This window comes from Lissotriton vulgaris, chromosome 1_1, assembly GCF_964263255.1.
Source record: "Lissotriton vulgaris chromosome 1_1, aLisVul1.2, whole genome shotgun sequence".
Classification (NCBI taxonomy): domain Eukaryota; kingdom Metazoa; phylum Chordata; class Amphibia; order Caudata; family Salamandridae; genus Lissotriton; species Lissotriton vulgaris.
Window position 1 is genome coordinate 51,503,031 of NC_141685.1, and position 13,981 is coordinate 51,517,011.

The following is a 13,981-nucleotide window of genomic DNA, read 5'->3' on the forward strand; positions in this document are numbered from 1 at the left end:
TTCAATTACGACCGGATTAAATTCACCCACATGAGACAATTTACCATTCCTGGATGTTTTTATCCAGAAAATCTAAAACAAACTTGAAACCAGTGTTTTCACAAAAAAACGGACAGAAACAACCTATTACACTTTGCCAGTTTTCACCAACATTCTCTAAAAAGACATTTACCATACTCACAACTTTTACGAATAAAGAGGATCTCTTCCACAACTGAATCATTGAATCAAAGCACACAAATTTGCATTGACAAATTTTAAGAGCGAGGCTACCCAATGGAGATTCTAGAAGAAGCCAAAAACAAAGTATCTGTAATCGACAGAACATCACTATTACAAACTCCACCCAAGGCCAAAGATGAAGAAAGAATGGTATTTGTTTCAAAGTATTCCACTGAAAGTACCAAAATCAAGAAAATCATATTGAAAAACTGGTCATTATTGACACTGGAGGAAGATTTCAAAAACATTTTTCTACAAAATCCACGATTCGCATTTCAAAGATCCTTAAACATCAAAGAGATACTAAACAAAAAACCACAGAGCCATACCAACATACACAAAGGAACGTTACCTTGCCACAATTGTGGTAATTGCAACGCAATCATAAAAGGCACAGAAATCAAACATCCTAGTCAGGGATTTTCCATTAAACTGAGAGTTACAGCAACGTGCGACAGCCGGAACCTGATTTACCTGATCAAATGCCCTTGCGGCTTGGCTTACGTGGGAAAAACAGAACGAAAAATAAAAACAAGTATGATTGAGCACAAAAGTAACATTCGAACCAAGCAAACAAAATCTCCCCTGGTGTCACATTTCAACAACCACAATCATTCTCCTAGCCAAGTACGTTTTCTTGTGTTGGAACTAGTCCCGGTTTTACCAGGTAGAGACAATACCCAACATCTACTAAGAAGAGAAATATTCTGGATCTCGCATCTGAACACGGCACAACCAAAAGGGCTTAATGAACGTGTGGACTTAAATTGCTTCTTGTAAATAGTATACATCAATTTTGAACTTTATTGAACAATGCGTGCCAAAAAAACTGCCCAAAAAAACCGGCTAATGTTCCTTAATGCACTGTACATAGAAACTACATATATGCTGTTTTGTTGGACATAAGCACAAGGACTTGGTAAGGTATTTAACCATCATCACAAGATGAGTCTTGAACATTACGAATTGTACTCTTGATTGATTATGAGTATTTGACGTGTTATACATGAATTTTTTGACTCATGAAAACTTTACTATTTTGGCATTTGAGAAGTCGCTGTAGTTCGTTTGTGTACACATCCACATAGATCCCACACATTACGCTTCCTTATTTCGATCATTTTTTAAGTAGGTACTTAGTGCTCGTTTTTTTAATGCCCAGAAACTACACAGTGTCCGTTTTTTGTTTCTCATTCTTACACACCATTTCCGGGTCGGGAAGGTTATACGTCCGACTCCGGTTCAAAATCTTGTCAAACACTTTCCCAAACACACGACAGGACGACCATGGTGTTTTAAGGAAACGCCAGACTTTAGGTGAGTGTCCAGAGCAACTTCACATCTCGCTGATTTGTGAGTTTATTTTTGTTTGGTATCGGCACATGAAACTGAACCGTTATGGTTCCTTTTACAGAGTATGATTTATGAACCCGAGCAACACAGATCACGCCCTACCCTGATGGTGGCTTTCTACATTTTCAGGTACGACCGTTACGATACCAACCGACTTGATACACATCATTTTTGGTAGACTTAACTTTTAAAACAAACCGTTTCATTTACCACAGGTTAGCTGTCTCGGGCTTAAGCGTACCGATTTAATACATTGACAAAACATTTCCTTCAACGTGGAAGGTATGTTTGACTCTCATTTAATCTTGCTCATCACATTTGCTCGCAGAATACTTTTAAGTGTTCGTTTTTTCCGTTTATTTACACTTACAGGACACAGGTTTCCGCCAATTTGTTTCTATACTGCTTGCACGAGACTGAGTTATTTTATGAACTTTCGATGATTTGTGTGGCCACATATTACCGATGACCAGTAATATTTTGTGTACATTTATGAAAAATGTGTATTTATGTTTCATGAAGTTTATGGTTACTGATGAAAGTCATGTAAACATGCCTGTGTATAGGTGTAATAACACACTATTAGTACTATTATGATTTTGATATGTAATGGATTACGAATATATCACGGTTGTGTTTCATCTTTTTGTAGAACATCAATTCCCCTGGAGAAGGGCGGCATTGCCCGAAATGCATTGGGCCAATTATAACTCTGATTTATAAACTATGTGAAGAATTAAGGATTACACCAGAAAAATTCAACATTCTAAATAAAACTTTATTTTGAAAAAAACACCAAGTTCAAAGAAATTGTTCTATTCAGTGTGCGTCGGGGGTCGCCATTCCCGACTGGAATGGCGCTATCATAAGCAATGTTTACTACCTCAACCATCTAATGTTTAATAACTGTATATTGTAAAGCGCTCTGATACCCACGTGGGTCATGTTCGCGCTATATAACACTTTTTAAAAAAATGTTCAGCGGTAATGGCCAGAGATGAGGTGAAGGTGTTAGTTTCGAGTCAGTGTATTTCAGTGGTCGCTGCTCTAGGGCTGTGATGAGGGCTCAGGCTATTATGACGAAAAATGTTGGTTGAAACAAGCTGCAAGAGTAATGGTAAATAAATGCTGTTGTGGAATCTGATGAAGGTGGATAGGGAGGAGGGGAAAGGGGTGGAGCAATACAAGCAGTGGGGAGAGGGGACGATACAGAAAGAGGTACCCGTGGGATGACTAAAGGGCTAGGATGAGCTTGGGTCAGGGAGGAAACTTATTCATCACAGAGAGTTTGATGAGAGGAAAATGTCATCAAGTAATTCTAGGCTGCGTTCAGATGCTTGGATGAGGATAATCCCATTAATATAAAGGGAGATGGTTGCCTCTGCTCTGCCAACAATAGAGGGAGTTACCGAGAGTCTGAGACCGTGGGGGGCTTTAGTCGATGCAGTGATCCGAAGCAGAGAGCAAAGGGTTTTCCTTCATTGTACTGGTCTTTTAATGCAAAAAATAAGGTCATTTATGGTAGCGCCTTTATTTGTGAAGACATAAGGGTTTCTGGGAAAAATTTGAGAAGCCTGTGTTAGAAGTTCTTGAACACACTTTTAGATAGTTTATGGGGTATATGATAGTGTAGGAATTCCAGGTTTCTTCAAGAAAGGGAATCCATGGCTAAGGGCACCAAATTTCCAGAGTGGAAAGAGGGGAGGGACCGGAGTACTACATGCTCATGTGGGGGAAGCTGAGGGGAGTTGAGGAGAAGGGGGTATGGTCAGATGAAGGAAGGAAGGGATGGAGCAAACCATGGGTAGCTGGCGCAAAGTTCCATGACTCCGTTCTACAAAAGCAGCCCATTAAACAGCAGACTCATGACAGAAGGTGTCCAGAGAGAAGAAGGTACTCTTTCTGTTTTGGGCTTCCCAGCATTGTATTCATGCGAATACTAGGTGGAAATAAGCAAATCCTGAAGAAAGGTCCCAACTGTGAATATAAGAAAGGGAAGTTGGAATACATTAGGGCAAACTAGATTATGCATTTAGGAAGGTAGAATCTGGATCAGAGGGATAGGGGGGATGAGGTGAACAGTGGCCTAGGATGAGCGGCTGAGAGGTGAGTAGAGATGCACTTGGAAATTCGATAGACTAAGCCAGTCTGGGAAGCCAAGCAGAATTAGTAAACAGCATCTTTCTAAGATGGCTGCCACCCTGGTAACACTTAGAAGCTATAGAACATGATAGTCTTTTTTTCATGTCCTTATCTAGATTCCGAGAGTCTTAGAGGCGGCGCCATTTTAGATTGGACAGGCACCTTATACGGGAGACTCAATATATGATGCAGTGCCTATAAGGCCCAAGTAGAGCCCCCTTACCCCACAAGGGCCCCAAACACAATCATCGCACGAAAGTCCCTCATGATCATGCCTTGAGACAACAGCGAGGGAAATCCTCCTGAAAAAAGAGTTAGTAGTGAATGAAACCAGGCACCTCCATGAACAATAATATTTGATGTATGGCACAACATCCTGATGTCTACCCTACTGTCTTGAGTCTTCCTGATCCATCTCTTACTCCAAGAGCTGTTCTTGTTTTGACAAAACCTTCACCATATGCATCTACCTAAAGCTGTAACTAGTATATGTGTGCTGCGTGAGTGCCCTTTTTTTGCAAAGTTACTCTATGAACACTTTTGCTGAAATAAATAAGATTGTGACATGCTCTAAAGAACTTGTATGCAAATATCTGTGTATGATTAAATATGCCTTCATAATTTTCAACAATAGTAATAAACTAGATGGTTTTTCAATCAATTAAAAATTGTGTATGCACATTCCTGTATTTTTCATTTAAGTAATTTAAATCTCTTTACATCCAACAGAAAACAATCCTTGATTGTACAAAATGTTTAAGAATAATGAAGATAATACTGTAAATCTGCAAAAGCAAAGTCTGAAATATTGAGTTCCAGTATTAAGGAAAACATAAGTGCTGACAGAGAGAGCGGTACCTGAACATAAACTGACAGATCTTGGAAGTACCGTCAACGGAAATTCGGTGGTTCTACGAGTATCAGCTGTGCACCTCTGTGCCTCAAGATGGAGAAAGAGCCTCTAGAAAATTAAGGAAACACTGATCAACCACTTCTTGTGTAAACATATCCAATACCAGCTCTGATCATGAGGTGGTTACTGCAGTACTCTGCTTCCTAAAGTGATATCAGACCACCAGTCAGAGCTAGAGGTGTATTTTAAACTCCCTCAGGCCATTCCACAGCAACCAGCAAAAAGCACAGTTAACTGAAAGTTAAAAGAAATGGGGGTTCTGCTATATACTACACAGAGTATATTTACCAAGCCTAAAACTTGCATCAGATAACACACACAGGGAAAAAGCCATACAAATGCAATGGATGTCTGAAGAGCTTTAGTCAATTATCATGCCTAAAAAACAGCAGCGAACACACACAGGGGAAAAACCATATTGCAGTGATTGTGGAAGTAGTTTTACGGAATCATCTAAACTCATGAGTCATCAGCGAACACACATTGGAGTAAAACCATTCAAGTGCAATGAATGTGGGAAGAGCTTTATATATTCATCCCACCTAAAACGGCATCAGAGAACACACACTGGAGAAAAACCATATCCTTGCAGGGAATGTCTGAAGAGCTTTAGTCGATTATCACTCCTAAAACGGCATCAGAGAACACACACTGGAGAAAAACCATATCATTGCAGTGAATGTCTGAAGAGCTTTAGTCGATTATGTCTCCTAAAACAGCATCAGAGAACACACACTGGAGAAAAACCATATCATTGCAGTGAATGTCTGAAGAGCTTTAGTCGATTATCTCTCCTAAAACAGCATCAGCAAACACACACAGGGGAAAAACCATATAATTGCAGTGAATGTGTGAAGAGCTTTCAAAAATTATGGTACCTAACGCAGCATCAGAAAACACACACTGGGGAAAAACCATTCCAGTACAATGAATGTGGGAAGAGATTTTTTCGCTTATCAGTCCTACATATACATCAGTGAGCACACACTGGGGAAAAACCATACCATTGCAGTGAATGTGGGAAGCGCTTTAGTCAATTATCATACCTAAAACTCCATCAGAGAACACACACAGGGGAAAAACCATATCATTGCAGTGAATGTGGAAGTAGTTTTAGTGACTCATCAATATTAAGGGTTCATCAACGAACACACAGGGAAAAAACCATATCATTGCAGTGAATGTGTGAAGAGCTTTCCTAAATTATGGTACCTAACACAGCGTCAGAAAACACACACTGGGGAAAAACCATTCCAGTGCAATGAATGTGGAAGTAGTTTTACAACTTCTTCAGGATTGAAGTATCATCAACAAACACACACAGGGGAAAAACCATATCATTGCAGTGAATGTCTGAAGAGTTTTTATGAATTGTCGCACCTAAAGCGGCATCAGAAAACACACACTGGGGAAAAACCATTCCAGTGCAATGAATGTGGGAAGAGATTTTGTTGCTTATCAGTCCTACATATACATCAGCGAACACACACTGGGGAAAAACCATACCATTGCAGTGAATGTGGAAGTAGTTTTAGTTACTCTTCCACATTAATGATTCATCAGCGAACACACACTGGAGAAAAACCATACCATTGCAGTGAATGTGGAAGTAGTTTTAGTGAATCTTCAACATTAAGGAATCATCAGCGAACACACACTGGAGAAAAACCATACCATTGCAGTGAATGTGGGAAGAGATTTTGTCACTTATCAAACCTAAACCAGCATCAGAAAACACACACTGGGGAAAAACCATTCCAGTGCAATGAATTTGGGAAGAGATTTTGTGATTTATCAAACCTAAAATGGCATCAGCGAGCTCACACTGGGGAAAAACCATGCCATTGCAGTGAATGTGGGAAGCGCTTTAGTCAATTATCATACCTAAAACTCCATCAGAGAACACACACAGGGGAAAAACCATATCATTGCAGTGAATGTGGAAGTAGTTTTAGTGACTCATCAATATTAAGGGTTCATCAACGAACACACAGGGAAAAAACCATATCATTGCAGTGAATGTGTGAAGAGCTTTCCTAAATTATGGTACCTAACACAGCGTCAGAAAACACACACTGGGGAAAAACCATTCCAGTGCAATGAATGTGGAAGTAGTTTTACAACTTCTTCAGGATTGAAGTATCATCAACAAACACACACAGGGGAAAAACCATATCATTGCAGTGAATGTCTGGAGAGTTTTTATGAATTGTCGCACCTAAAGTGGCATCAGAAAACACACACTGGGGAAAAACCATTCCAGTGCAATGAATGTGGGAAGAGATTTTGTTGCTTATCAGTCCTACATATACATCAGCGAACACACACTGGGGAAAAACCATACCATTGCAGTGAATGTGGAAGTAGTTTTAGTTACTCTTCCACATTAATGATTCATCAGCGAACACACACTGGAGAAAAACCATACCATTGCAGTGAATGTGGAAGTAGTTTTAGTGAATCTTCAACATTAAGGAATCATCAGCGAACACACACTGGAGAAAAACCATACCATTGCAGTGAATGTGGGAAGAGATTTTGTCACTTATCAAACCTAAACCAGCATCAGAAAACACACACTGGGGAAAAACCATTCCAGTGCAATGAATTTGGGAAGAGATTTTGTGATTTATCAAACCTAAAATGGCATCAGCGAGCTCACACTGGGGAAAAACCATGCCATTGCAGTGAATGTGGGAAGCGCTTTAGTCAATTATCATACCTAAAACTCCATCAGAGAACACACACAGGGGAAAAACCATATCATTGCAGTGAATGTGGAAGTAGTTTTAGTGACTCATCAACATTAAGGGTTCATCAACGAACACACAAGGAAAAAACCATACCATTGCAGTGAATGCGTGAAGAGCTTTCCTAAATTATGGTACCTAACACAGCATCAGAAAACACACACTGGGGAAAAACCATTCCAGTGCAATGAATGTGGGAAGAGATTTTTTCGCTTATAAGTCCTACATATACATCAGCAAGCACACACTGGGGAAAAACCATACCATTGCAGTGAATGTGGGAAGCGCTTTAGTCAATTATCATACCTAAAACTCCATCAGAGAACACACACAGGGGGAAAACCATATCATTGCAGTGAATGTGGAAGTAGTTTTAGTGACTCATCAACATTAAGGGTTCATCAACGAACACACAGGGAAAAAACCATATCATTGCAGTGAATGTGTGAAGAGCTTTCCTAAATTATGGTACCTAACACAGCATCAGAAAACACACACTGGGGAAAAACCATTCCAGTGCAATGAATGTGGAAGTAGTTTTACAACTTCTTCAGGATTGAAGTATCATCAACAAACACACACAGGGGAAAAACCATATCATTGCAGTGAATGTCTGAAGAGTTTTTTATGAATTGTCGCACCTAAAGCGGCATCAGAAAACACACACTGGGGAAAAACCATTCCAGTGCAATGAATGTGGGAAGAGATGTTGTCGCTTATCAGTCCTACATATACATCAGCAAGCACACACTGGGGAAAAACCATACCATTGCAGTGAATGTGGAAGTAGTTTTAGTTACTCTTCAACATTAAGGAATCATCAGTGAACACACACTGGAGAAAAACCATACCATTGCAGTGAATGTGGGAAGAGATTTTGTCACTTATCAAACCTAAAACAGCATCAGAAAACACACACTGGGGAAAAACCATTCCAGTGCAATGAATGTGGGCAGAGATTTTTTCGCTTATAAGTCCTACATATACATCAGTAAGCACACACTGGGGGAAAACCATACCATTGCAGTGAATGTGGGAAGCACTTTAGTCAATTATCATACCTAAAACTCCATCAGAGAACACACACAGGGGAAAAACCATACCATTGTAGTGAATGTGGGAAGAGATTTTGTCACTTATCAAACCTAAAACAGCATCAGAAAACACACACTGGGGAAAAACCATTCCAGTGCAATGTATGTGGGAAGAGATTTTGTGATTTATCAAACCTAAAACGGCATCAGCGAGCACACAATGGGGAAAAACTGTAGTATGACCCCTACGGCCACGCTATTCTTTGCTAAAGTTAGCCTCAGTTAGCAACTATTTTAACTGCGTGTATTTTTATTTTTGCACCCAACACTCTGTATCTTCTTGTGCAAGACGCATTTCTGCCCACATGAGCTCATATTGTTATAGTTTTCTCTCAGCGTACAAGGTCGAAAATCAAGCCACTGTGCTTTCCATTTCTGGTCAGTCCGTACTACCTAGACATAATATTAGGCACTTCTTGGATTAAGAAATGCTTGCATTATACTAACACGCAGCAACTTCCTCAAGACAGACAGAATATTTCCTTCTACGAACTAGAGCCTTGCTGAGCCTATGATGTAACCTTACTCCTACATTCTATGGTGAGGGTTTCCCCAGAATTGGCCCCGAGATCTTCTTTTATATAATATACATATTCCTACCATGGGAAGGTGGTCTAGGCGCTAAAGCCGCAATATCCACTAGTCAATCAGAATGATTTCCCCCTTCTTATTTTATGGTATTGTAACTTTGATCATTGTTTTTATCTTATGTATTATTCTGCTGGTGATAGCTTATTTACTGCATTATTGAACAACACACAGTTTGTTAGTTGAAAAATAAACGTTTTAAACTTTACATAGACTCTGCATTATTTGGTGTGGACAAGCACTGGTGAGTGAGCAAAAGGGTGTGCAATGCATTGCTACAGCGACTGAGAGGTCGGGAGGTCCGTGTTCTGTCTTTGTCTAAGCATTAGGTATCTTTGGAAGGTCTGGGGAGCTAATGAGACACTGTAGCTAGTCGGTCTAGGGATTGTGAGTTCTTAGGTGTAAGTGCGGTACAACCAATCTTGCACTAAAGGCCTATTTTCTTGTGCATAGTTCTGTATGTGCAGAATCTCCACAACAAAACCATTCAAGTGCAGTGACTGTGGAAGTAGTTTTAGTTCCTCTTTAGGATTAATGTATCATCAATAAACACACACAGGGGAAAAACATTCCAGTGCAATGAATGTGGAAGTAGTTTTAGTGACTCATCAACATTAAAGGTTCATCAAGGAAAACACACTGGAGAAAAACCATATAATTGCAGTGAATGTGGAAGTAGTTTTATGGAATCATCTAAACTCCTGAGTCATCAGCGAAGGCACACTGGAGTAAAACCATACCATTGCAGTAAATGTGGAAGTTGTTTTAGTTCCTCTCCAGGATTAATGTATCATCAACAAACACACACAGGGGCAAAACCATTCCAGTGCAATGAATGTGGTAATAGATTTTGTCGCTTATCAGTCCTACATGGACAACAGCAAACACACACTGGAGAAAAACCATATCATTGAAGTGAATGTGGAAGTAACTTACGTGATTATTCAATATTAAGGATTCATCAGCGAAGACACACAGGAGAAAAGACATATATTGGCAGTGAACGTGCAAAAAGCTTTTGTCAATCTTCAAACCTAAAAATAAATCAGCGAGCACTCCACCATCACCATCAATGAAAGTGTCTATTCTCTGCTATTGTATATTTCCGTACAGCTAGGAAAAACATGAAATATCATGAAACCCATTGGGAGACTAGCACAATGTGAACTAAAAGTAAAGAAATATTGTTGGTTTTTATTCTGTGAGAGTTTTAACTAAAGAAATCCAAGCACACCTGACCATGCTACCTGTAAAATCAACACCATGAACAATGCTTGGACTAACAAGGGTATTTTCAGCTAATTTTAGAGATTAGTACTAAACATATAAACCCAACACACTCAAAACTATTTAACAAGCACAAACTGAAAATTCCTCAGAGCTGTCTGTGGTTTTGGTAATTTTATGCATCATTAATTGTTCTGTGACAGTGGCCAGAGAACTGTGTAGAAAAGAAGAAGTGAAAGCAGGAGAATGGAAAGGGGCGACCACTCGGTCCCCCCGAACGTACGGGAAACCATTTTGGGTGGGGGCGTGTCTCGGCTGGTATGCCCGAAGCGGCGTAGCCGGGGCGCGCCTTTTTCCCGCCCAAGAGGGGTTGTCCTAGACACCTACACCGATGGCCACGCCCAGTAGGCGTACCGGAGGAGGGTACACGCCCTCCCACAGAAGAATAAATAGAGCGGGAATCCGAAGAAGCGTCCTCTTGTTCCTGTGCTCTGAAGGCTGCACCCACTCGTCGCTCGTGAGCCCTCGACGGAACAAGCAGCAATTTTGAGAACTCGTAATTCTTGTGTTTCTCTTTCAGTGACTTAAAAGGCGAAGAATCCAGGACCGTGTTGATCGATTCGGAGCGGATAATCGAAACCATGGCTGGCAAGAAGGCAGGAAAGGGCTCCGAGACAGATAAGGTGCTACGCATGTTGGTGAACCGAATGGCTGGCATGGAGCGGAAAATCGGACAAGTCCCAGCGATCGGTCGAGGTTTGGCGGATGTCATAAAGCAACTGGCTGCACTGAACCATCCTGGTAAACCTAAGAAGGTAATTGGCCCGGCCTTGCCGGGAATCGTCCCCGAGGGTAGAGGGAAACGGGTCAAGAGGAGGGCGGTTGCAGGGGAGGTTCCAGTCCCTGAGGTGCCCCCGGTCACCCCTGTCACACCAGCTGACGACCCTTTACCAATCCCAGACGCGGGTCAACCGATCCCGGTTGTGATTACGCCCGCTAACGACGAGGATATGCCTCCTGAATTTGCCACCCAGTTGGCCGCATGGCTCAGTAAAAAGGCAGGGGGTGCTACGGCGCTGGAGACATGGCCGAAGAGGCCAGGTTATTAATCCAGCAGTTGCGGCAGTCGCGAGATGCCGCAAAGGCGAATCTTCCTCTTGTTTCCCCACAGGTGACACCGGGAGGACCGGCAGGTAGTCTCGAGAAAACGGCGGGAACAACGACCGAACCGGGTAAGCTCGCTTTGCCAATGGCGGGGGGGGGCTCATTACCCTCAAGGCGGGAGAGGGTGGCACAACACATCCCTATTGCCACGAAAGAATTGATATGGGGAGACAAGTATGTCAACATGTTTTCGTTATTAACTGATCATCGCGAGATGGAATATGCTAAAACCCAGAAAGATTTGTGGCACCCGAGCGTCTGGCGCGCCAAGATGGCGGAGTTCAGGGTGGAAGAAACGATAACGAATTGGGCGAAGGCCTTTGCAATATTTACTGCAGTTATGGGGGAACGTAAACCCGAGGTATTAACTGAACTGTCGTGTTATCAAACTCGTATAATGGATTTTTATGCAATGTATGAGGGGGAGGAATGGAAAGGTTATGACATGAAATTCCGGAAAGCAAAGGAATATGATGCCTCTCTGACATGGGACTGCCTCGACTCAGTCTCTTGGCATAAGCAGCTCCTGCCGGGGGCGGCAGGTACATCCACGCCAGGCGGGAGTGGGTCAGGGGTTTCCCGCCAAAAGCCTGCGGTGCCCTTTCGAGCGGGCGCCGGTGGCGATCACCAGCCGAAAACTGGCGGGAATGGTGGAAAGCGGGGGGTCTGTTGGGGCTTCAATCGAGGCAACTGTAACAGACCGCAAGGGACATGTAGGTTCAAACATGTGTGTGCGGGCTGTGGGAATTCCTCACACCCGGAGAGTTCATGTAGATCGAAAAATAACAGGGCGGGAGGAAAAGGAGGGTCCAAGCAGGACTGAGCTAGATCGTTGTGACCAATTGCCTACACCCGTTGATCTCATGGCTATGACTCCTTGGTTAAACAAATACCCTGATCATGTCTCCGCTGGGGTGTTGAGGAAGGGATTCTTGCACGGCTTCCACATCCCGGCGGGGGATTTTCGAGGGGAATCCTTTTGTAAGAACCAGTTATCAGCGCAACATAATCCAGGTGTGGTAGAGAGAAAAATTGCGAAAGAAGTCAGTTTGGGGCGAGTGGCGGGGCCTTTTCAGCGCCCACCAGTGGCGGTTTTCATCTGTTCCCCATTAGGGGTGGTCCCGAAGAAGGACCCGGGGGAGTTTAGGCTTATCCATAACCTGTCGGCTCCAAGGGGTTTCTCGGTGAACGAGGCCATTGACCCAGAAGTCTGTTCGGTGCGGTACGCGTCGTTCAATGATGCCGTCGCCATGTTAAATCGCCTGGGCCCCAGGGCGCTGATGGCGAAATCAGATATCAAATCAGCGTTCCGGTTGCTCCCGGTACACCCACAGGATCAGCGTTTGCTAGGTTTTGCGTTCCAGGGGAGGTATTACATGGATAAATGCATGCCATTTCTTGTGCCTATTTTGAAATGTTCAGCTGTATTTTAGAGTGGGCATTCACCGAGGCCACAGGGCATAGGCATGTTATGCATTATCTAGATGACTTCCTGTTCTTGGGAGCAGCCGGCGACACGAGTTGTGCGCAGGCGCTACATGAATTCTGCATCCTCATGAGGGAGTTTGGAGTCCCATTGGAACCAGGTAAGACGGTTGGACCATCTACTTCACTGGAGTTTCTGGGAATTGAGCTCGATTCTGTGGAGGAATGTTTCTGTTTGCCGGTGGGAAAGGTAGCCAAATTTAGGGCTTCCCTGAAGCTTTGCCTTAGTAAGGAGAAAGTGACCCTGCACCAGTTACAGCAAACAGTGGGTCAGCTTAACTTTGCCTTGAGAGTTATACCAATGGCCCGCCCCTTTTCACGCTCTATCGCACAAGCCATGGTTGGTCTCAAAGAAGGACACCACCGCACGAGACTGTCTGCAGAGGTTCGCCAGGATATGCGCATTTGGATGGCATTTTTGGCGGACTTCAACGGTCGAGTGGTATGGAGCAAGCCGCCAGCATCGTCAGTCGAGCTAGGTTTGTGGACTGATTCGGCGGGGAGCGTGGGATTTGGCGCCATTTTTGGTAACCGATGGTCGGCGCAAACATGGCCGGCGTGGTGGCACTCCAGCGGTCTCACAAGTAACATTGGGTTCCTGGAGCTATTCCCTATTTGTGTTGCTCTGATGGCATGGCCAGACGATTTCAGAGACCGCTCTGTGGTATTTTGGTCTGATAATATGACTGTGGTCGAATGCATTAACAAACAGGCAGCACGCTGCAAATGGATCTTGAGATTGTTGAAAGAAGTTGTGCTGCTTTGCATGAGACTGAATGTACAGTTCAGGGCGAAACATGTGCCAGGCGTACTGAATCATGCAGCTGATGCACTCTCTCGTTCACATATGCAGGCGTTCAGGGGTTATCTACCTACAGCGGACCTAGTGGCGGCACCATTCCCCGAAGCGCTTTGGCTAATCGGTGCCCCGGATTACAAGACCTCGTGGCAGCAAGCTTAGCCCCCAGGACGAGGAAAGCATACGAAGGAGCGTTTCGTTCCTATTGCACATTTTTGGGTCCGACAGGGAGTCAGAACTGGGG

At 43.1% G+C, this 13,981-nt stretch overlaps 1 pseudogene; it reads left to right on the forward strand.

Annotated features, from left to right (window-relative positions):
• The first annotated feature begins 276 nt into the window (after positions 1–276).
• On the forward strand, positions 277–10,525 carry LOC147737205 (uncharacterized; annotated as a pseudogene).
• Positions 10,526–13,981: the final 3,456 nt, after the last annotated feature.